The sequence below is a fragment of the Heliangelus exortis genome, chromosome Z (genome assembly GCF_036169615.1).
Source record: "Heliangelus exortis chromosome Z, bHelExo1.hap1, whole genome shotgun sequence".
NCBI lineage: Eukaryota > Metazoa > Chordata > Aves > Apodiformes > Trochilidae > Heliangelus > Heliangelus exortis.
This window is the reverse complement of record NC_092454.1, coordinates 12,657,073-12,680,991: the sequence shown is the minus strand read 5'-3', so window position 1 is coordinate 12,680,991 and position 23,919 is coordinate 12,657,073. Positions and strand designations below refer to the sequence as shown.

Below are 23,919 nucleotides of genomic sequence, written 5' to 3'. Positions count from 1 at the left end.
ATTTTTTGGAAGCTTCTCCTGTGGTTGCCAGTGATAGTTTCCCTTTTCAACTGATACTCTTGGAAAGTTTATCTTGATCTACCTCTACCCAAAACCTCATTGAGCACCAGCTGGCTGGATATTTTTTGGTCCTATTATCATGCTGTTTTCTGGCAAAGGGTAATAGCATTGAGATCATTACTGTGACACACTACAAGCTATATTATGTGCCAGTGAATGAATCTCATATCAATACAGATATCACTGAAATAAATACAAATGAAAACAAGCACATCTTACTTCACAGTTGAAAGGAGGTTGCAAAGTTGCATCAGCCACTCTGGAAGCCATTTCTAGTATTTTAAGAAAGCATACAATCATGTAGTGAAGAATAAGTGGTAAAGGCAGTAGTATAACAATTAACAAGACCCTCTCCTTGTACATGAATTATTAAAGAGCCTGGATGGGCTATTTTCTACAGCCTCTTTTTAAAAGTCTTGTCATTTTTCTAAAGGAGTTTGGAAATTATTAAGTCACATGTTGAAAGCATGGCTGAAAATATGGCAAAAGATGTGTCACCCAGGCTGTTGTGGCCAATTTGCAAACACTGGCAAAGCAGGAGGTCTCAGAGATTGCTGAGACACATGTCACAACTCTGAAGGGATGGTCTTCCTCAGAGCCTTAAAAGGAAAAAGATGGGTAGTGCCAGTCTGCATTCTAGCCACAAGAAAAAGTAAAATAATAACAAGCCCTAATGAACACTCAAAAATAAACAAGAAATCCAGAGGACAACAGTCCACTCTACTACTGGGAAAGGAGCTATATTTTAACAAGGCTGTTCTTCGTTATGGTTGCTCAGACTAATATACCACAACCAAACTGGATTTGTTTGAAGTGGTCCCAAGCACTTCGAGCATTAAGAAGAGCTTGTTCATTAACATGCTGTTACTTTCAGCTATAACACAATTTGCATCCCAGGAGCTGAATGGGAAAGATTGTGTAGATCTGAACAATCATGCTGGTTCTTAGCTCCAAATATGATGAAGAAAAGACTGATTAGGATAAATACTTTCAGCCAGGTTGATGGTCAGTATTATGTGCCTTTATTCTAAGTTTCTAAGACACCGTCTGCTATGTAAGGTGCAGGTTACCTGGAAGTTGCTTTCAGGAGTTTATACTCTGTCCTAACAGGAGACATGTTTACTGCTGCATCAAGTTCAGGTTCAGTAGAGGCTTCCACATTAGAGAGGCCTTTTGGTGTTAGCCCCTGCCCTTGTCAAGTTGCATAATTTGGTTTTGTTTCAGAAATTGCAACCCAACTATCATCTGTCCAATGGATATGATCTTTTGGGGAAGACCTGTTGGGAACTTTTCTTAGTGTTCGTACATGTGTTCCTGCAAAGTTGAATTTTCATTCTGCTTCTCCATTTTAGTAGGCAGTGTTGCACCTGAGTGACTATCTTACAGCACAGCGTAGTCCAAAGACTGCCCAAGTAATACTGTATGGAGATCTGTGTGGTTTTTCAGCAGTCTTGTTAACTGCCGGTCCCATAAATTTATTTTCTTCATTTGTTTTTCTATTCATATTTACTATTATTTGCTAATTTCAATAACTCTTCTGAAGTAATATTTTATATGCAAACTTTGACAAATATTAATTCATTTATATGTAAAAAGCATAGGTATGCATTTATGCATACTTATACACTTCTGTATATATTAGAGACATTTGCATGGCTATCATATCTATCAAGAGTCTATGAGCTCCCTTGAGAAGCTTCTAGGTGTTTAGGAAGGTGAGGTTTCAGCTGTGAAATGATCACAACACGTACTGAGATCTGTTCTTGGTTGCCCAAGGCATGGTGGCCTCACTTGCCAACAACACGAAGTACTGATGTCACGTGGGTTTTAGCAACATCAGAATGGTGGCTTCATATGGACACAGTGATGTAGTCTGGGGAGGCCTGACCTCCCCCTAGCTGGGGAGGGATAAGCCAGTGACGTGGCTTCCGGGGCAGAAGGGTGACCACGAGAGGCTGAACTTGCAGCAAGAGAGGATGTGGCATCGAGCATGTGGCATCGAGCTCCCTCTCTCTTACCATGTGTAACATTGTACTGATCCCTCCCAGAGTCTAAAATGGACAGAGGAAAAGGGAGAGGAAAACAGCAGTTTCTGTAGTCTGTTTGCAATTAGTACCTCTGGACTTCAGTTGTATGAAGGCTTTGAACTGTGGGATCTATTCACAAGATGGAGAAATTTATAACAAAGATAACTTGAACAGATGTAATGTAAAGACAGGAAAGTGAAGAACAGCTTTTAGGATCATTATGCAAATTATTCTTAATCATCCATTCTTAGGAAATTAAAACTGAGACACCTGTACCCTCTGTGTGTTGATCATCTGATTCTAAACTGCAGGAAGACATGGAAATGAATATATGGGAGAACATGGAGATAGGTAACAGAAACATAGGTTCCCACTAAAAAGAATCAGACTCCTCAAAGCACTCCAGTTTCGTTCCGAAGGCCAATAACTCTTGGCAACAGAGAAGCAGCAGTGATTTCATACCTTGGCACTGTGGTCAGACTTTCAATACAATTTCATTAAAAACTCACAAACTAGCCAAAAACACATAGACTAGATGAAATTACTGTGCTTGAGGTGCAAGTCATTGGAAAGCTGTTTGCAGTAGAAATCTGTGGATTGCTGTCAGAGCAAAACGAGAGATAGAAACCAGCTGCACAAGACTAACTCCTGGGTGTGGCAATTAATCAATGTTTCATTAGTGACATGGATCACATTATACCAAGTGTATTTACTATACAAGTGTGAAATAGAAGGAAAATTCAAGAGAAATTCAAGTTCACTGGAAAAGAGGAAAATACCACTTTTTTTTTTTTTTTATAGGTTGCTGTATTGTTTCTGGTGAAAAAAAGTTACTCAATAGAAATAAGCAAGGTGAATAAGCAAGGTGCTTGGCTACTCATTTGCATCAATACAGAACAAAGCTAACAAGCTTTCAAGAAGGTGGTTTGTTTAAGTGAGGATTGTAATGGTACACAGTAGGAACAAGAGTGAGTAATAGCATTATGCTGTGCAAAGACTGAATACCATGCCGGGATTCATAAATAGGAGTCTGGTTTAAAGTATGCAAAGTGATTGTTCCCTTCAGTATTTTCAAGGCCTCAACTGAAATACTTGGCCATTCTGAGGCACAATGCTTCGTGGAAGACAGGCAGGAGGTCTGCAGGAGACTTAGCAAGAAGATTCACAGGTCTGGAGAACGTGGCATACGAGGAAATTGATCAAGACTGATAAACCTAGGTAAGAGAAAACAAGATTGATATATCTGATGTGTTCAAAGTAGTATTTCTTAGCTCTAAAGGGAGATAGGAGTTGTCTGTGGTTTTGTTGCTTTTAGACAGCGGAAGACCTCCTAGGAGTAAGTTGCCGTAAGGAAGATACAGATCAAATATTAAGAATATTTTAATAACAAATAAAGCAGTAGCCTGCATTGCCTAAGGAGACTGTGAAATTCCCCTAATTGAAAATTTTTAAAAACAAATTAAGCATATCTCTGAAACTGACATTGTTAATCTCTCCTTGGGGCACTTAAATGGTCTAGATGACCTCCTGAGACCTCTTCTAGTCTGCAGTGTATCAAGAAACTTCTGCGCATGGATGTAGTAGGCTTCACATTATTTGAAAGAAGAACCAGAACTTTTGTGTTTGCACAGCAGTCATTATAGAAACTGCAGAGAAAAATGATACTTAATCTTCATGTTGCCTTGGAATACAGCTGTAAAACTGTGAATCACTGCACTGTCAGTAATGTGGAGGGTTAACCTTGGCTGGCTGCCAGGTGCCTGCCAAAGCCCCTCGGTCACTCCGCTTCCTCAGCTGGCCAGAGAAGAGAGGATACTATGAAAGGCTTGACGGCTGAGATAAGGACAGGGGAATCACTGAGCAATTACTATTGCAGGCAAAACCAACTCAGTTTTGGGAAATACATTATTTTATTGCCTGTTAACAACAGAGTAGGATTATGAGAAATAAGAACAAATCTAAAACCACCTTCCTCCATCCTTCCTTTTCAGGCTCAACTGCTGATTTTTCTATCTCCTTCTACAGCACAGGGAGATAAGGAATGCAGGCTGTGGTCAGTGCATCATATGTTGCCTGCTGCTCTTTCCTCCTCACACTTGTCCTCTGCTCCAGCATAGGATTCTTCTCATGGGAGACAGTCACCATGACCTGCTCCAGCATTGGTCCCTTCCACAGGGTGCAGTCCTTCAGAAACAGACTGCTCCAGGGTGGGTTACCCACATGTTCACGATTTGTGCCGGCAAACCTGCTCCAGCATGGATTCCTGTAAGGGACTGGATGGAGGAACCAATGTAATCCAAAGGGAACAGGTGCCAAGCCACCTTTGCAAACCTCCCCCCTCCGACGAACAAATCCTTATTAGCATTTCAAAAAGGATTGCTGGAGAGGAAGAAGACAGCTGTAAGGGTCTGCATATGGCCTAGGGCTTGCATACCATAGAGATAAGGGCTGGGGATCAAAGTGGGCAGAGGTCTGCTCCAACTGTTCAATATGTTATGTCTCAGCCATGCTTAATAAGCAAAACAGGCCAAGAAAATGAGGGGGCTTTGAGAGTTTCACTGATCCCAACCCTCCCCTGTTCACTGGCCCAATGCTGGAGCCAGGACCAGTAATTTTCTGGTATCTATTTCTCTTAACTTTTATTCTTCCTTTTTCTCACTTGCTATTTCTCTTTCCTAGATCACTAAGTAACCACAGTTGGTTTTTTTTTCCAGGTTATGCAGCATTAACATCCACATATTGTGGCTTTTGTGATGTCAATAATCAGCCCTGTTGACTGAACAGCCTGAGCATAGTGAAGTATCATTTTTTGTGCTTTTATTCCTTCTATAGTTCTAATTAAATGTTGTGTTCGGGTGCAGTTATTGAGTGTCATTTCACCTTAATCCGATTTAGAGGCATTGGATGGTCTGAGGGTGCTCTTATCGTTTGTGTACCCTCAAAGGGTACTGCATTTCCACTTTTGGGCTTTGCTTTTCAGCTAGCTGAGGTTAATAGACTTCTTACTACATTCAACAGGTCAGTGGCTGTGAAGAGTCAGCCTTCATGGCTAGAAAGAAAAGCTAAACATCCTTTAATAATTCCTTGATAGCAGTCAGTAAAGAACTAGGTTTTTTTTTGGCTTTTACATATTCACTTTGATTTCAACTTTTAGCTGGATCCTGATACCTGAATCAAAACTTCAATCAAATTATTTTCAGTGTTTTGTGTGAAGCAAGAGTACTTGAAACAGATTGGGTTTGAGCGTGACTTCTTAAGAGTTTCAACCATCTCCATCTCCTCCTTCTTTGGCTGATATTTATCTGATTTGTTCAAGGACCAAAAATAGTAAAAAACAGCTCTACAAAACCAGCAGTAATTGGTTTTAGTTGCTGGAAATGGTTCATTGCAGGTTCAGGTGAGTAATGAAAATGATAATGCAGAGAAGGTGGGAATATCGGAAGTTTATTAGCAAAGATGGGTGAAACTAGTTCAGGTTATAGAACAATACCATATAAACTGACTTAACCGCTCAATATCACCGAAGAAGACTAGAATATGATTATCCCTTACTAGAAAATGTGACATCTCTTCACTTATAGGTAGGTTAGAGGTTGTTCTAACAATCTTTATCTAGAAAAATTCCTTTTGAAGGTAGTAGATGTCCCTTAGCCATGCTCACCCCTTCTCTATCTTGCAGTTGGAGTAATGTGGCATGCTAAAATCCTATGCCCTGGTTGATTTAGATACCATGCTATGTATTAGGTGTTTTCCTTTGTTCTAATTCATATAAGAAAAAAGTTGATAGTATAGTGAGTTTTATGAGAATAATATTAAATTGGTGTAGCTAGAATGATTGCCTCTTCCTTGTTCAAAGTGTCCAGTCTCTTTCGTAACTAGTAATTTCAAACTTGTCATGCTGCCAGAAGGAAATAAGCATCTGTATTCTTTAATCAGTCTCTTGAATGTTGAGCAGTCAGTGTCCAGTAACTGATAGCATGTCATTAACTCCCGTATAAAGTTCCTCACAGGAAAAATTAAAGAGAATTGAGCAATGAATTAATGAATCTGTTACCATTTCTTCATTTTTTATTTCAAGTACAGAATTTTAATAGCATTAACTAAATTTACTTGTGTTTCTTTAATAACCCAGTTCACAGCCTGCTCTTGTAGGTGTGACAGTTAAGCTGAAGCAAGAAACATTTCTTTAAATTAGTGCTGTGCTAACAGCAATTTACTTGAGTTTGATACAACACTGGTAGTTTGAAAAGTGCCTCCAACCCTCCTTGGTTCTGCTGCATTGCCCAAAGGTAACCTCCCACATTTAACCTGGTTCAAAGCTGATGTTCTCTCTGCCCTGTAACTCAGGTCCAGGTGTCCTTGTCCACAGGATGGATTGTTAAGCAGGCAGCACGATCCTGCTAAACTACCAAGTAGCTTTAAGAGTTAGCTCTTGGCTGCTGTCCTAACCCAAAGGCTGCATGAGGCTTTTCCAGCACTGGGTACACAAACACAATGTGGAGCAGCAGCATGTGTCACTGCAGCTTCTGGCCTGCCAATCATCGGGTCCCACGTGGGGCAAATGATGTGTATGACCCTCTCTGCTTTTTGTTTCCCATTGCCTCAGTTCCCAGCTGTGCTGAAGATATTTGCCTCAGGAAGAAGGTCCTATTTTTCACTGGAGAATGTATTAATGCAAACATTCTGGAGTGTTGTACACAGCAGGCATCTTACCATAATGTGACTTGTACTGAAGGTGTCTTCTGTGTTGCCTAATATAGACTGCTGAAGTTGAATACACATAGACAGGAGACTGAGAAGCAAAGTCTCAGTTCCCTTGTTTAGCTAATTCAAGATTATCACAAGCTAAGCACATGGTACAGTAAAACATGGCATGGCACCTAACAATGGAGATTGCAGGTGCACAAAAGGTGCAGTTTGAGAAGTCCATTTAGAGCTGAACACAGAGATCTCCTGGAGACATACAGAAACAATACTGATTTACAGGTATGCTTTCTGCTAGAAAACTATTCACTAATATACTCTTCAGTTGATCTCCAAAATTTACAACTAGCCCGACCTTGTTACAATTGGCCGGAACTCAACAAAGGACAAATTTGGTCAGAAGAATGCATATTTAAATTACCATATTGTTCTTAAAAAAATAGAACATGGTGACTTGTAAAGACCAACTCTGAAGGTCGATCTTGTTGTTCTAGTTCCTTAGAAAAACAAAAGGGGAAATCATTCTCTCCTGAAGATTTTTGTTCCGTCTTAAAATTTTCCATCAAATATTTTCCTTTCAATGTAGATATATTTCAGATTTTTTAATAGACAAAAGGCTTCTCACAAGCTTTTTAAAAGGGTCCAGTACTAGTACAGTGACATCTTGTCCATGTCTTTGAGTGTTTTTCTTTGTTTCAAATATAAATTGATGCTAGATAATATATGCAAATAGATAATATAGATGCAAATATAAATTGATAGATAATGATCCTCTCAGCTCTGACAGAAAGCAAAATTGTTCTATCAGGCAGAAGGCAATAGTTGTAGGTATAGTTTTATTGAGTCCAATGTAAGAAGCAGACTAACCAGTTGGGTTTTTTTGCAGTATCAGGCTTTGCTGTATCAGAATTAGTCACAGGATCTAAGACAGGTTATCTGAAATCTAGATTACATCAGTTGGTTCTGAATTCTATTTTGTTAACCACAGCAAATCCAAAATTGAAAAGAATCCCAGAGTTCTTCTTGGGCTATAGGGACCACTTTAAATCACAAAGCAAGATTTTGTTGTAAGACTTGAATTACATCAATGATGTAGTATTCAGGGAAAATATATTTTCTTTGAAGAACATGCTAATTTTCTCATCAGAGTTCTGTTTAAAAAGTGAGTGCTTCAAAAATGGATTAAAATGCACACTAAATCTCCAAAGGTAATAGTGTTTCTTTAGAGGTGTTTTCAGAAGACCTCTGGAGAGACCAATACTGCATTTGCTTCTGCTTGATTGGTTTTTGTTGATGAAAGAGATAATGAAATCCCACCTGACTAAAACGGCCAATGGCCAACAGTTATTATGGAGATAAATAAGGACAATAATGTAACCGTATATGGCAGCTTGAGTTACATGATAGATCAGAATCATTTGTACAATCTCTTAAGCATTGTTAGGTACAAAACAGTAGCTAGGAAGCTGTGAGTAGAGAATGTATCACTGATTCTGAGAACTGGTAAGGCTTCAGAGAGTAAGCAAACTGGGTCTATCGGTTAACATGGATTTCAACAAGCTTACCTCCTTAAGATCTCTCTGTACACAATTACAAAAGATATTATCATGGATTCAGTACATTTCAACATTTTATGAATGCTGGTGAAATAGAACACTGCAGAGATGTGTAGTATCTGGGGAGCTAAAGTCAGTGTCTTAATGTGAGGAACATCAAGGACTCGGGTTATTCAGAAAGAATAGGTGATGTAATTTTGAGTAATTGTATAAAGATAAAAATTATTAAAAGCCTTTTCATGTGGGGGGTAAAGTTATAGGAACAGATCACCAGAAACTAAAATGAGTAAGCATAAAAGCTAGCAATATCATTTCAGTCTGAGCATGGTACTCCCACCAAGGCAAGTTACCAGGAATAATGTCTAAATAAGGACTTCACGGTGGGCATCCATAGGGGGAAGCTAGGCATAAGCTGAAAATTGACACAACATATTTTTGTGCCAGTTAACAGGGGAAAAGCCACAACACTGCACTCCAGCCAGGAGATTTGGAGTCAAAGAAGTTTACTGAAATCAGTGGAGATTGCTTGAGAACAGAGCCTGGTAAGATCACGCTGTTGGTTCTTCCCTTTTACTGGATGATACATATTATCTTGAATTATTTTGTTAAGTGGATGAAATGTATTAGCCTCAGATGTGCAAATGGTACTAGATGTTCTTATTTTTCTTTTGTCCTTGAACTTCCTGTGTGCAAATAAATTGGGAATTACTTAAGTTATAAGAAGTAGGGTATGTGGAGTGCTGGGATAGAACCCTGTTCTGAGTATCCCATTAGAAACATATGATGTGGGCAAACTACGGCTGACATGAAATTCCTATTAGCCTAGGATTATGGAACATTTTTGTATCATGTTATTACATAAAATATATATAAACTTTGAATTTGAATTGTGAGTGCAACATGACTCCAAGAAAAGTAATTCCCAGTATTTTAAGTTAAATAATTTACCTGCCCCATAGTTTAAGTATTGGAACAGCCTACCTGCTGGTAAATACCCCTGGCTTTTGTGTTTAATGAAAAGAGAGTTGAAAGGAAAGACTTCAGAGGAAACACTTGCAAAAACACTTCAGACTTCATTAAGAAGCAGGTTTAGGACCAAGTCCACTTAAAGGTCAGTTTTGTTTAATATAATGAAGCACTCAGTGTCTTTGAACTAGATCTGTTATTTTGCTTTTTGGGGGGGTTTCTTAAAGCTAGAAATAGTGCTACATCGATGTGTATGGGTAGTTTAACTGTTTTTTCTCAAGTTTATGGAATGAAGCTGGACAAGCAGAGAGCCATTTGAAAACGTTGTATTTCTTTAGAAGCTAGTACCACCATTTTTTTAAAAAAAATTGTTTTCAAAAGGGAGGTGTTTGTTTGCCTGCCATTTTCATTTTGATCTGAATGTGCACAAATATGTGGGTTTTGTGAGAATTTTATTCCTTGGATAGAAGAAACAAATCTAAGTTTATAACTTTAAACTGTGTATGTAATAAAATATGTCAGTTAAAAAAAAAGAAAGACATCTGCGTTTAAAACTGCAGAACATATTTGTAACATTTTGAAATAATGAATTTATAAAAATCTGGGTTAAAGCCAAATTTTGTAAGACAATATTCGAATATAATCTTAAAAGATCTGAGAACCACAAAAACAAGGGTGTTTTAAACACAGTGACAGAAAACCAGACTGCTAATACAAAACATACTATCTACAGATTTGAGAACAGTGCCCCAAATTGCTAACACACAACAATGCATGGAGTTGGGTTTCAACATTGTTCTTCATTTCATAAACTCATACAGATTTCAGGAGATGTTTAACTTTTCTCTAATACTGATTTGTACAGTTATAAATCACATGAGGTGGTTTTAGTTTGTTTTTTTCAAGGTTTCACAAAAGGTTTCCTTTTACAAATTATTTCTGCAGTTCCCAAGTCATCTACTAATGTTGGAGAATAGCCAGTCTTCATCCCATGGCTGTGTGGAAGTGGTATAAGAAAGCAGAGAATTTAATCATGAAGTCTGTTTGTTTCTGGATATTACAAGATGTCTCAAGAATTATTGTGTATATACTATCTATATTAAAGGAGAAACTGGTAGAAAAAGACGCAGGCAGCTATGCCCTGCTCAGAGTAATTTAGAAAATACACAGAACAGTTCTTTTAAAGACAAGTATAGAAATAAAGGGAGAGTAAGATGAAATGCTGAAGTAGTTTGAGCAAGACTGGTATGATAGCTGTCTATGTAGAAGAGCAGTGAATCTCAAGTTACTTCATCAAGCATACCTTTTGACAAATAGGAAATTATGGGATTGAAAAGTGGGATTTGGAAAAGTATACGTAGGGCTGTACCTCCATAGAGAATAACAGTAACAATGATAGGAAAGCGCTTGTGTGGAAGAGTGTTATCTTTGAAGTTCCTAAGGACGAGTGTTGGATCTGAGTTTTTTTAGTCCCTTAGACACAAAAGCTAGGAATATGATGATGAAGCTACCCAGTTATACAGAGTGCTATAAATATCAAAGTGGTATATGGGAATAACCAGGTGATCTTGAGAATTACGGGAATGTAAACAGAATGAAATTCAGTAGTACAAAAAGCAAATCCAGTGGAATGGAATGCAAGGAGTGACAGTGGACTAATAACAAAAATGACTGTTCAGCCAGATGCTCATTGGTTGGAAACACAGGTGGATGGCTTTTCCTGCCTTAGCTGAATTATTTCTAGATGAATAAGAATGTTCATGATGTTATGGAAAGTTCTACTGAACACATTAAAATAATTTTTGAAGTTCTACATATTCATAAATAAGAAACACAAATTAAATTGGAGCAGATATGAAGAAGTCTCTGTTCTTACTATTCAAGCAGCCTTCTTTACACAATACCTCAAAAAATAATCTGTTTACCACTGAAAAAATTCCAAGAAGGAATTAAAATCATAGACTTATAGAATGGTTGGTATTGGAAAGGACCTTGAAGGACCACCAAGTTCCATCCACACCTACCATGGGCAGGCACATCAGAGCCCCATGCAGATGTCTGCTGTCTGAGAGGGATATTGTGTCTCTGTGTAACATGTTGTATGGTTGAGGAGGAATGCCAAGGGAAGGCTGTAGCACTAAGTACAGAGTAGCAAAGAAAGTCCAAAACTCTGAACTGTCCCATCCACAGGAACAGGTAGGTGTGAAATAGAAGATAAACTTTGGTGGGAAATTGGAAAATAATTCTTTTCTGTTAAAGCAATTAAGAGCTGAATCACCTCCCAGTAAGAGCAGTAAGAACTAGAGAAGTAGCTACTTTTAAACTGTGTCTTTATTAGTTCATTAACAAGCTTGGGCAGTATGATTATTCATAATAGTGGGTGGCTTGGCTGAATGAGGTGTTTTCTTCCATCCTTTGCTCCCAGTAGTTGCCTCTGAGGGTGGATCTATACAGAAATCTGTGGGTGACAGATTGCCAAAATATTACAGATCTACTAAGTACAGAGCTAACAACAAAATATATTTTTTGTGATGTTAGTGTCAGTTCTTTGGAACTGTCTGGTTCAGTTATTATTTCTGTTGCCTGCAACATATTTTCATTGCAGGTCTAGGCAGTGGTCATATCTGATTTATGTGTATAGGGGTATTAGATATTCTCAATCTTGAGCTTTTGACATATCAGTGAAGAACACAAAAGGCTTAATTATGCCTTTGTGAAGCTAAGGTGCTGCCTGTGGTGGGAAGCTAAGTGCTTTCTGGCAAATGGAGAGGCTGTGATCCCCTCAAGCATTGTGAATGGAATGGTTGGGCAGCACTGGCAGAACAGGTTTGGCTGGTGTTTCCACAGCTTTCCTGACTGTCTTTCCCAGTGTGCAAGTGAAGGGAGTTCCTTGGGAAAAAAAACGGGGGAAGGGGAAAAGACAATGAGGTATAATCCCCCATTTGAGAGTCATTGTTGCCCGTGTTAATGGTAACTCTTACTTAGTTTATAAAGCCGTATTTTTGTGAACCTATTGCTTAGATGAATATGGGTTATCACAATGGGAAGTGGGGCAATAATTGTCTTGAACTTGTGCTTTTCTATCTATGCACTGTTGGTTTTCTTCCATGTATATCACCTCTGCTAAAAGTTTTGGGAGCTTTGCTTAGGGAACATGCATGTGTAATTGCCAAACTCAGCAAAGGACTATGAAAGAGAAGTGAGATACGTGTTTCTGAAGTCCAGAAGTCTGTACAATGGAGATAAGCTTTTCACATTGTTCTCTTGGTTTCTTACCCCATTTTTTTTATCAGGCATTCAGTAATATTTCTGACTGTGTCCAACATTGTGGAAATCTGCAATATGCACTGGAATTGGAGTAGTGATTACATAAACACTTCCTGTGTTTATTCACTTCCCATAGACCTCTTGGAATCCTTATGTAAGATTTATTTCAGTAAAGAGAACTGTAGAAGCAACAATCATCAAAACATAGCAAGATTTTGTACTCTAGTGGATCAGGCAAAAACTGCAGAGTGCAGTTTGACTTTTTTTGGCATTGGCAAGTTCTGAAAGGGCTGGGTCAGTGTGCTGGGTCTGGCTGGAATGGAGTTAACTGTACCCATAGCAGCCCTCATAGTCTTGTGGTTTGTATTTGCAGGTAGAAAGGTGTTGATAACACAGTAGTGTTTTGGTGCTGCTGAGCAGTGCTCTCCAGCATCCCCCCTCCAAATGCCAGTGTCCTGGGGATAGGTGAAAGGCTGAGAGGGGATGGAGCCATAACAGCTGAATCAAGCTGAACAGAGGGATATTCCATACCACATGACATCTGCTCAGCAATAAAAGCTAAGAGAAAGGAGGAGAGGGGGCAGTCATCTGTCTTCTGGAGTGACCTCTACATGTACTGAGGACCTGCTTCCCAGGAGGTGGCTGCACACTGATTGCTGATGGGAAGAAGATAATTTATGTTTTTGTTTTCCTTTGCTTTTTCTTTGCTAAACTAACAAAGTAACCAGCTTATTTAACTAGAAAACATAGTAAGAACACATACATTTATGCATACTACCTAAAGTCACTGAAATATTTGCTCTCTTTTGTCTACCTTCATAAACTCTTAGAGGCATAGCATAACACATTGTATTTTTGCAGTGATCAGTCATGCACTGGCTATAACTGTTTAGGACTGTATTTGATGCTGCAGCTGAGATCAGCAGGTGAATGCTTCTGTGAAAGGGTAGGTCCTGTTCACCCACTCCTCTCTTCACTCTTAATCCCTGCCTACCAGTAAGAACTACTTCCTTTTCATCCTCCTTGGTGCTCACTGGACCTCTTATGAAACTGATCTAATTTACTGACCTGACATGATTTTTTTTGTCATTACTTTGAAGCTCAGCAGACACATGGAGAAGTGGGAAGATGTGCCTGGAAGCAAGGAGAGTGAGGGAAGTGAGACCTCCCCACTTCTTTAATCCTCCCAGCCACAGTGTCAAAATGCTCCAGCTGCAGTTGCACGCTTGTGATATGCTGGCCAGCAAGAAACTAGCTAGAGGCAAAAATTTGTGATGGTGTCAGAGAAGTGTGGTGCAAGGGCTCAGCTCCACAGTGCCCAAATAAGCCTAGTGACAGTAGTCAAAATGAGTCATGTGCCCAGGTCACCAGACAAGTCCATAAAGATGAGGAAGGTTGGGATCATGCCAGGATCTTGAGTTCAAGGCACAGGGTCAGTGTCCCAATCACTGGGGTGCCTGCACAGAACAGTGCTGCAGCAGAGCCCAGGTGAGGACCAAGGATGAGGCTCTCAGTTTAAGACCCACTGCAGAGTGAAATGGGGGAGAGCACTCACAGAGGCACCACTGCCTGTTTCTCTGGAAGAGCTTGCTTTAAAGCTAGACGTTTGCGCCATTATTGATGTAGACTCTGAGCCCAGATAATCAAACCCCTGGCCAGGGAGAAGGTAGAAGGGTTGTTCTCAGAGCTCTGTCAGCTTTATAAAAACATGCTTAGCTCAGAGCTAGAACTGAAGGAACAAATGTTTTTACTGAAGGAGGAGAGAGGAAGTGTGCAAACTTTTTTATCATCCAGTGCCTACACTGTCTGATTTTTATGTTCTCCATTAGTGTAGATAGAGAATCAAGTAACATTGTAACTCTAAACATCATTTGCTTTCTCCAGAAACAAGGAGACAATGTGTTTGGAGCAGGATGAACATTTTCTTAACAACTGAAATTATCATATGTGACCTACACTGTGCATTTGCAGTAGGAAGTCTTGTGCTCTGCTTCATATCAGCTGTCCATGGAAAAGCTGGACCATAGGATCCTGGATCTTCCCTTTCACAGATTGGTTAACCAGCCATAAACAAGCACAATAGAATTTATAGCTGCTCATTTGGGATTGTGGTTCTAATTTAGATGTGTAAATCCTTTAAAAAGTAAATAAACCAAGAAAATACATATCTGAAAAATTCTGGTTCTATCCTTCACTCAGTTAGCATATACAGGATAATGACATGGGTAATAAATGATGAGTAATTCATTAAAACTTACAATGAAAGTTCTTTTTTAAAACCAGATTACATGTTCTGGTCTTACAGGAAGAATGTAGTTGTCATCATACTACAATGGAATTACTCTCCTATGTAAATAGAAATAATTTACTTGATCTTTTGAACTGTCTTTTGGTGATCAGAGCTCTCTGCTGACTTAATTTTACTGAAGATTTTTTTGTGCTTAAACATATTAAAACTGTATTTAGTCCACATTAAATAAGAACAGTTTTCAAATCTTGCTGTCATCACTTAGTAAATAATTATGTGGCTGTCTGTCTTGACCTAGTCTTACAGAGCATCACTGATGTAATTCTTCCTTCCTGCTGTCTGCTGTTCTGTATTCAGTAAGATGGCTTCCTGAACAACATTATATTCCAGTTCCTTCAAGTCAGCTAAAGCTAGATTATGATGGGAGAACAGAAAGGTTACATATGACTCATTCTTAGTAATAGAAGAACTAGTCTGGAGGTTTCGCAATTATTTTATTTTTAATTTATAAAATCTGTGCCTCTGTTAACATTATATTTAAGTAGAAATAATATATAAATATGAATAAACTAAGCAATTCCCTTCTCTATATATTTAGTTTTACAAGCTGGGATCTTGTTGCCTTGATCACTGAGTTCAGTTTTAAAATTATGTCACCAGCTAGAGGTAGAACAGTGGAACTGCATTACTAATGGCTGCTTTAACTTGACCAGATACTTTGAAGACAATTTGACATGGAGATGCACTTTTCTGTTATGTTTCTGAAGATGGAAGCATAGTTATCTTCAAATTCACTGTGCCTGTGCATGAGATTAGAAGGTATGGGCAAAGGCAGCTTTTGCTTATTACGAGTTTTGTAAGACTCGTGTTCATGCAAATCTTTAATTTGCAAGACCACTTGAGGGTGGTGAAGATTTCTGCCATGGTTTCCATAGGAATACCTAATTAGAGGTATGCTAATGTGAAAGTACTTTTCTGAAGTCTTGTCTCTGTGCCTAATCCACCTCATATAAGCAACAGTGAAAGATTTCTAATCATTGTCTTTCATTATCTAACGCACTCACTTCAGTCTGCAGTGACAAAATTTGTTCTCACTTCAAAGTACAAAGGTACGTGATTTTGCTTTTTTCAGTTAAGATAGAAAACCATACAATGTAAAGCATCTTTCATTTTCCTCATAAACTTTCAGATAAAGATAATCTCTGTGGGCACCTGGAACAGCATGATCAAGATCAGATTTATTCTGTGTTACTGTAGCATCAAGTAAAAGGCCCTTTTTAAAGGGAAAAAAAAAAAAAAAAGTCACTTTCTAAAACAATTGCAATATCTGCTGATATCATCCTCTAAATTCCCAGTCAGGTTTGACGTGAGCTTATCAGCAGCAACTATTACCGTGTCTGCAACTGTTCTGCTTTTCTGTTTGTAAGCATGGAGTATCTCTGTTTCCAGTTTTTTTGTGTCAGGAAAAGAGGGTCATACACAGAGGACTACTAAAACAATGATGAACAAGGAGTACTGTGACTTTATTGAAGTGCAGTTATTACATATCGGGTTTTTAGAATTTATTGTGAGTGTGCATCCATCAACCTTTACAGGAAGTGTGAGAAGAATAGACCTGAAGACAATTAAGTGGCTTCTGAAATTAACATCTTCCAAACAAACATTTTAAGATCATCCTTACTTCCTGGATTCTGGCAGAGTGACATAGTTGTATAACCAAATCTGGGAATAAACCAAGAAAAAGAAACACTAAATAAAAAAAAACCTTTTTTTGATTAAAAAAGGAAGAGCATGTACTTGTCAGGCAGTGTTCTCACTGGAATAGTCTCATGTCGTAGAATCATGGGATGACTTAGGTTGGAAGGGACCTTGGAGACCATCTCCTCTAACCTGGTTGCCATTTGCAGTGATGCCTGTCATGTAGACAAGTTTGCTCAAACCTCACTCAACCTGGCTTTGAACATCTGCATCCAGCCAAGCCTATTTATCCAGTGAAAGCCATTGAAATGTTCTGTGGCTTTCAGGCAGTGATGGGGTGCAGAGACAGAAGGTGTATAAACAGCCTTTTTAGGAGTGGGGCAATCCAAGATGTAATGCATTGCTGTGAAGGAGCTGACTAGTCACAGCAGATGCTGTCTCAGTGCCTAAGAGGAAAAGCAGAAGACATGTAAAAACTTATTTAAATTTTGCTTGAAGTCCAAATCTCCTCCTGCATTTTAGCACAGTTTTGTTAATAACACTGGTTTTGGTTTTGTTTTGTCAGCGCTGTTTTGGTCTTGTTAACCCAGGTTGCTATGTATCAATCTTGATCTATTTGCTTGGTTTTGATACCTACTCATTTTGGAGAAACTCGTTGATAATATTTGCTATTCTAGTAGCTCAGGATTTTCTATTAAAATCTCATTAGTAATCACTATTGCACATCTTATAAAAATGTTGTGGCTAGGTTGTGTACTCCTTGAAGTAAATTAGGTATCAGTTTCCTGCAGTAAATCTTCATTCCTCTGGACCTGGAATCTGCTCATTTTATTTGGTAACAAATATATTGGTTCCAAACTCCCCAGACCAGGATTAGTATATGCCTCTTTTTGCTGCCTGACCTGCCAGTTCTGATGCTGACAATTAATGGTTCTCAAAGCAATTGCTTCATTATTTGGAATCTAAGCTGTTTAGAGTTGCTTAGGCATCCCCAGATTTCATAAACTCTGTCCAAACAGGATGGGGGCTTTTAGACATTTTGTAGTTCAATCCCAGCTGCCAATTAAGCCTTTCTTGCTCACTCCCCCCTGGTAGGATGGGTGAGAGGACTGTGAGAGTAAAAGTAAGGACACTCATTAACTGAGATAAGACAGTTTATTAGGTAAAGCAAAAGCTGTCCTAAAAAATCTTGCATTACCCCTGGCAAGATGCCCCTAGCACCTGCCTCTAATGTATTGGATATGCTTCATAATCTCAGCACGTAATCCTGTTGTATAGGCTGTCCTACTTACTGCCCTAGATGTCCACATTGGATTTTGTTGTGTAAGCTTGCCATCAACAAGCTGGTACACGTGAAATAGGAAAACGATGACATGCAGGCTGACTGAATGCATGGTCAGTCAATTTCTTTATTTCTGTGGTTCAGAGACAGTATCCTTCAGCAATTTAAAAATTGCTCCCTGCCCATTTCACAGAACTGTAGAATTATGGCAACACTGAGGTCACACGAGCATCTGCAAATAGACCACATCATCCTTCAGGTATTGGACTACCAGGAATGGGATACCAATTTCAGGATGGGACAGGCCCTTCTGAGCCTCATTTCATTAATTCAGAATTCACAGATGTGCCTTTTCAGAGCTATTGCTGGGTGACCCCGCTGAGTGAGAAGTGTGTATGCATTCCTTGGCCACAAAGTACTCATAAAAGATGTGGGGCTACCTTTCTGTTGGCAGCCTCTGTTCCTGAACTGTTCCTGTAGCAAATGCACTCGAGGCCATCCACTAACTATTTGTTTCTTTGGGCATTACTGTCCTGGCATCACTATGGCTTTCCACAGGGGTAACATGACCAGCTGGACAGAAGTTTTGTTGAGGATATATAGCTACAGCTGTAGTAAACTTTCTGAAACACCCTGCCTACCATAGTTCAGGACTACAGAGTCTCCCTGTAAGCTGTGATCTTAGTTTGTTCCCACACAGAGATTTACAGTCAAGACATGAATGTTCTGACCTAGATTCTTAATGCTTTTCCTTTGCTCTGCAGTCATAAGGCATGTTCCCTCATTCAGTTTCTTACCATATATCTTCTAGATGCACTATCAGGTGCTTCAAGGCTTAGTAGTTTTGTCCATTAAATTTAATACAAGCCTGGATAAAAATTATTGGAAGGCATCTAAATACTTTGCAGTCCATGAAATAGTAAAGAGCAATGGTCCTTGCTGTTTGTGTCTCCAGACCCACATCTAACCTGTTGCCACGTCTGAGACTCACTTGATTACCAAGCTAGCAGTTTATGAGGAAAAGATCTTACTTAGGTTCAAAGCACCATGACTGGTTTTGTCTTTTCTTTTACCTAGACTAGAGGTTCTAAATCTGTTCCCCTCACCCCTTGCAAAATCTTTTCCTTTTAACTCCCTCTGCTATGACAGCAGAGGTCCAACCAGCCAGCCAGAACAGACTTTGCTACCCTCATATCAGAAATATTAGTGGACATATTGAGTGTAGGTGTCAATGTGGAGGATGTAGGTGTCAGTCCAGGAGGATGCAGGGGTGACTTGTGAGAGAAGAGGTCAGGGACTGCCCTGTGCCAGACACAGCTGATGCCAGCTGGCTTCACGATGGACCCACCACAGGACACAAGTAATCCCATCAGCAAAGTTGGTGGCACCTCTGTTAAAGACTCCTTAAGAACAGGTAAAACATTGCATGGCAATGTGAGGAGTGAGGAACAGAAGTATGAGAAAGAGCACCAGAGCTGGAGAAGAAGGGAGGAGGTACTGGATGCATCAAAACAAGGATGCCTTGCAGCTTGTGGAAGAGAGAGATCATGGTGGGACAGATACCCACCCTGCAGCCAGTGGAGAACTTCCACAGGAGCATATTCTCCTGACAGGATATGTGGCCCCTTGGAGAACCCACAAAGGAGCACTTCATTGCTTTGTTTATTTATTTCTGTTTGAGCCTGGAAAATGCTTTGCTCAAGGAGCAGTCTATTGGGGCACACAGTACATTTGGCTGTAGCCGAATAAGATTTTGCTTCCACTAACTTCTCCCAGCAGAGTTCTTCCTGCTAGTGCAAGTTTTTTTGTGGGTCTTTTGAGGGGGTTAGGGTTTTTTGGTGGTTTTTTGGTAAGTCTTTTTTACTGCTGCTGAGGTTTTTCCTCCTTGTGTGTTGCTTCCTTATAAGCTGACACTAGGGACTCAAGAATAACATATGCATTTCCCCTTTCCCTTGTGTAATTAGTTCTGCTGCTTCCTTCTTCCTCTGCTATTTCTAGCATACAAAATTGGTACTGCCCTGTCTTCTGTAGGACACTGCAGGTTTGCCTTAAGTTCAGCTCTTAATGCACTCATCCAAAGGACTCCCTTTGTCAGGCAATATGATAATAACAATGGAGTGAAGAGATTACGCCTGCAGCCTGGAATGCCTCACAAGTAAAGACGGCATGATACGACAGGGTCCCTGGCCTCCATCTGAAGTAATTATTTGGAAAAAGCATGGGGCAAGGCTGCCAGTCCCTGTTGATTGAATCAGCCTCCTCCATTTGGCCAGAGCATCTCTGACAGCCTTGTATGTATCTACTTGCTGGCACACATGGTTTTCCTTAGTGGCTCAAAGCACATTCATCAAGCACTGCATTGGAGATATTTCTGTAAGAGCATGACTAGGCACAGGATTGAGCTACTGTCCTGATACAAAGCTGTGCCCCATCCTTTGTGGCATCCTTAAGGACTCATTCCAGAGCTGTGATCTACTGCACTGTCTTGGAACCTTTGTCTTCTCTGCTAGTTGATAATAACAGATGCACTGGAGCTCTGCTGCTTGTCATAGTTGGCTAGATTTTGTCAGACAGATCCTTCCAGAGGGAAATAGATTTCATTGAATGTGGGCCAGCTAAGGCTGGGTGGAAGCCAGCGAGCTCAACAGCATTAGGAATGCCTTGCCAGGAGGAGGTAGGGGTGTCCCAGCTGGATGGCTTTATCTGGTAGTTGTATCTCATTGTTTATAATTTGTAAACCTAGATGAGTTTGATGGCTAGGGAAGATTTTATTAGAACACTCATGTACCATGGCTAAAACGATAGCAACAACTGTGAATAGAAGTTCTGCCACTGCCTACTGAAGAAATAGCTACAGAGTATCATGCAGGTCCTTTTTCTTCTTCTATATCACATTATGGTAATGCATTAATGCACAGCTACAAGCTCTGTGGTTCCCCCCAAGGTGAGGATGTCTAGCAAGAGTTCTTCCTACCCACTCCTGTCGCTGTTGTCCTTGTCTTTACTTTACTGTGTCCAGGTATATAGGGAATGATGTCCATACAGGAGGGGGCATTTTGAAAAACTTAATCCTACCTGCACAAAAGTCTTCCATAAAATAAGACAGGTACTGTACTCTACCTGCATTCATGTTGCCTTTGCCTCCAGCCCTGAAATGGCATATTGTTGCACATTCTCCACTATGCAGGAGAATGTTGTGAGAAGTATTGTCAGCAAGCACTGGGCGCTTAAGAGGTTTCATGGTTTGGTGTTCTCAGATAATGTCTTGAACGTGCAGAAACATATCTGTCTTCTGAATGTGACTGCCAGAAACCCTCTGGTAGTTCAGATGTAGAAAAAGACTGGGCATTCTCTGTTGCTTACAGAATTTGTCCTCTTGCTGGCAGGACAAAATGTTCTCTTTTTACATAATTATGAAACTCTCTTGTGTTTATACATAAGCAAAGAATTATATCCTTTTTGACAATGAGCAGCAGGCCTATCCACTCTATAGATTGTTATACTGCTCTTCTTTCTTCCTTTTTTCTTAAATCAAAAACTTACCAGTTCCTCTGCAAGCTTCCATTTTAGCCTGACAGACTTAGGTCATTAATCTTTCTGCTGTGGTCTGGAATATATCCCCAGACACATTCCCAGATGTTTTCTTCACTTTCTTATCCAAAATGTTCACCCTATTGGTGAATCTAAAAGTTTAACCTAGTCATGGGTCCTTTTTTTCACAGTGCTATTATAAGCTGCATGTTTTCCAGATCACTTGCAAACTCAATGCATAAATAGCTTCAATAAATTTTGAAAATTACAAATCTGAGTTTTGCTAATTTGCTAATTTTTTCCATTGCCTCCGCAGCCACCACAAAAGCACATACCAGCTTCGTGTTCATATTACTTTTTTTATCTGCAGGCATTAGGAGAGGTAATTAGTTTGTGGTGCAGGACCAAGACTGCTTTTAATGGAGCCACATATGTTTGCTGAGGAGGTCCACTGGAGGAAGGTCATAGGCCCCATTTTGAAAACCTCAGTCTTTCGTTCAGTCAGGAACTGTTTTGCTATGCACAACGTGGGGTCTACAAGATTTCTGCATCCCATGATGTGGGATGCAGACATTCACTTCTTAGAAGTATGAAGTAAAAGGCCTGGGTTGTTTGTCCATAATATAGAAGTGTATCCTTCTGAAAACTGGACCCTGAGAGATGCTGATATTGTGTGTTAAAAAAGAAAGGCTCTTTTATTTTTAAATACTTAACTGTGATTTGTTCTGTATATTACTTTGATTTACTTCCCTGGACCTCCAGAGCAATGGAAACTTTCAGAAGGCTTTAAGACATCCTCACCTTCTTCATCACAGCACTTCTGCTTGGTTAATGGCTTTTAAAAAGCTCTATGTTCCAAGTAATGTGTAAATGATATATAACATGCTATTCCATCTTTTTGGTTGCTGTAGCAACATCACACTGAACCATGCATTCGTCAGTATTCCAGGCCAGCATCTGTCTTGTTTCAAAAGCATGGTTTACACATTATGAAGACTATTAGAAACAAATGTTAAAACAAATAATTGACTATGTAAGCAGCTCCGGTGGAAGAATGTGCATGAGATAGCATTGCACTGATTGAGTTTAGAACTGAAACTGTATATGAAGCTCCATACATAAATCTTTCAAATTTCTGTCACCTTCTCTTTGTCCTACAAATACATATAACAATCTTTATATGGATTTACCTGTGTATTTACTTTCAAAGACAGTTAAAACTGAGAACTAGAATTTCTTTGTGATTACACATGTATCTCTGTGCTCTACCTGTGATGCTGTGTTTGCCATGTTTATGTTTCTGTATAATATGATGACACAGATTTTAGGAAAACCAAGGAGAGAGATTATATCTGAGAAACAGCTATCAAAATATCCTTCTCATGAGAAATACCATGAGATATTAAGGAGCACTAGTCAGGAAATTGAAATAAAATTTGAATGTTTAAGTAAGGTCTAAGTAGGTGGTAATGGGCTTGAAGGGAACACGTTTTATACTAAAATTTTCCATTTATTCTTATTATAATAGAAGAGTCTTGTCAAAGAAATCTCACTAGTTTAGATGTAATTGTTACAGGAAAATAGAGAATGCAAATTCAGAAAAAGTCTCAAAAATAATAGTACAACGAAAATTGTTCTGCACTTTGTTCCCAATAACTACCTTTGTTATTCTCTGCTCATCCTTTTGCTGCGTCTGCCTGCTGAGGTCCACACCACCACTCCGCCTCCAGCAGAATGGAAGGAGGAGCAATTGCAGCAAACTCTCCGTGCTCCAAGTCTCTCATTGAGGAGTGAACTGTTGATGCTGGCATTACTTCCTCTTCTTTACTAGGAGGAACATGATATTAGTGCACATGGTCTCTTCATCCTCTTCTTTAAGGATACACTTTGAGCCAGTTTTCTATTTGTGTATGTTCTTGTGCTTTGCCATTTAAGTCTGGCAACTTTGTATCACATCCAAGTGTACTCTGTGGGGTTTATGAATTTTGGAGATTGTTCTTCATTACCTTCACTTTGCTTAGCTCAGTGCCCATTGTTGAGCTGTTCATAACTCTTGGGTTACTTTTGTCAACTTGTCCCCCTTTTCTTAACAGCCCATGCCTGAACTCTTGTGCACTTCATCCTGTGTCTTTATCCTCAAGGCTTCTGCTTTCAGACCAGTCTTGTATTCCTCTGCACTTTATCATTATCCCATTATTAAATATTTCATCATATTAGAAAAACTACATGATACTATTGTATATAAAAATATGGTTGTGCCATACCAAAAAGATAAGTAAAACTAAAAAATAAAAATTATAAAAATTACAACTATGCCTAAACAACCCCCCAAAAAGGTACAGGCAAACCAATAAAAGTTCAAAATAAACATGACAAGCTTTAGTCCTGTGGGCTGGCAAAGCCAATACAGTCTGCAACCTACTGTTAGCAATGGCAGTAAATATGTTTACAGGGCCACAGGGCTACAGTAGAAGACATCTATACCTTTTAGAGAAAAATGGAATTGAATCTGAGACACAATTTGACCCTGGACCATGGCATGACAAAGTCAAGTGTCAAGGTCCTGTGATGTAAAGTATC

The 23,919-nt window shown here is 39.4% G+C and overlaps 1 protein-coding gene across 5 annotated transcripts in view; it reads left to right on the top strand.

Annotated features, from left to right (window-relative positions):
• PRLR (prolactin receptor) overlaps window positions 1-23,919 on the top strand; it is a 95,720-nt gene that overhangs the window by 30,268 nt on the left and 41,533 nt on the right. For 3 of the 5 annotated variants that reach the window (XM_071729898.1, XM_071729897.1, XM_071729900.1), the window contains exon 2: window positions 8,792-8,889. The exons of the other annotated variants lie outside the window; for them this stretch is intronic. The gene's annotated coding sequence lies outside the window, so the exon portion shown is untranslated. The remainder of the gene's footprint in view (window positions 1-8,791; window positions 8,890-23,919) is intronic. 5 annotated transcript variants of the gene reach the window in all.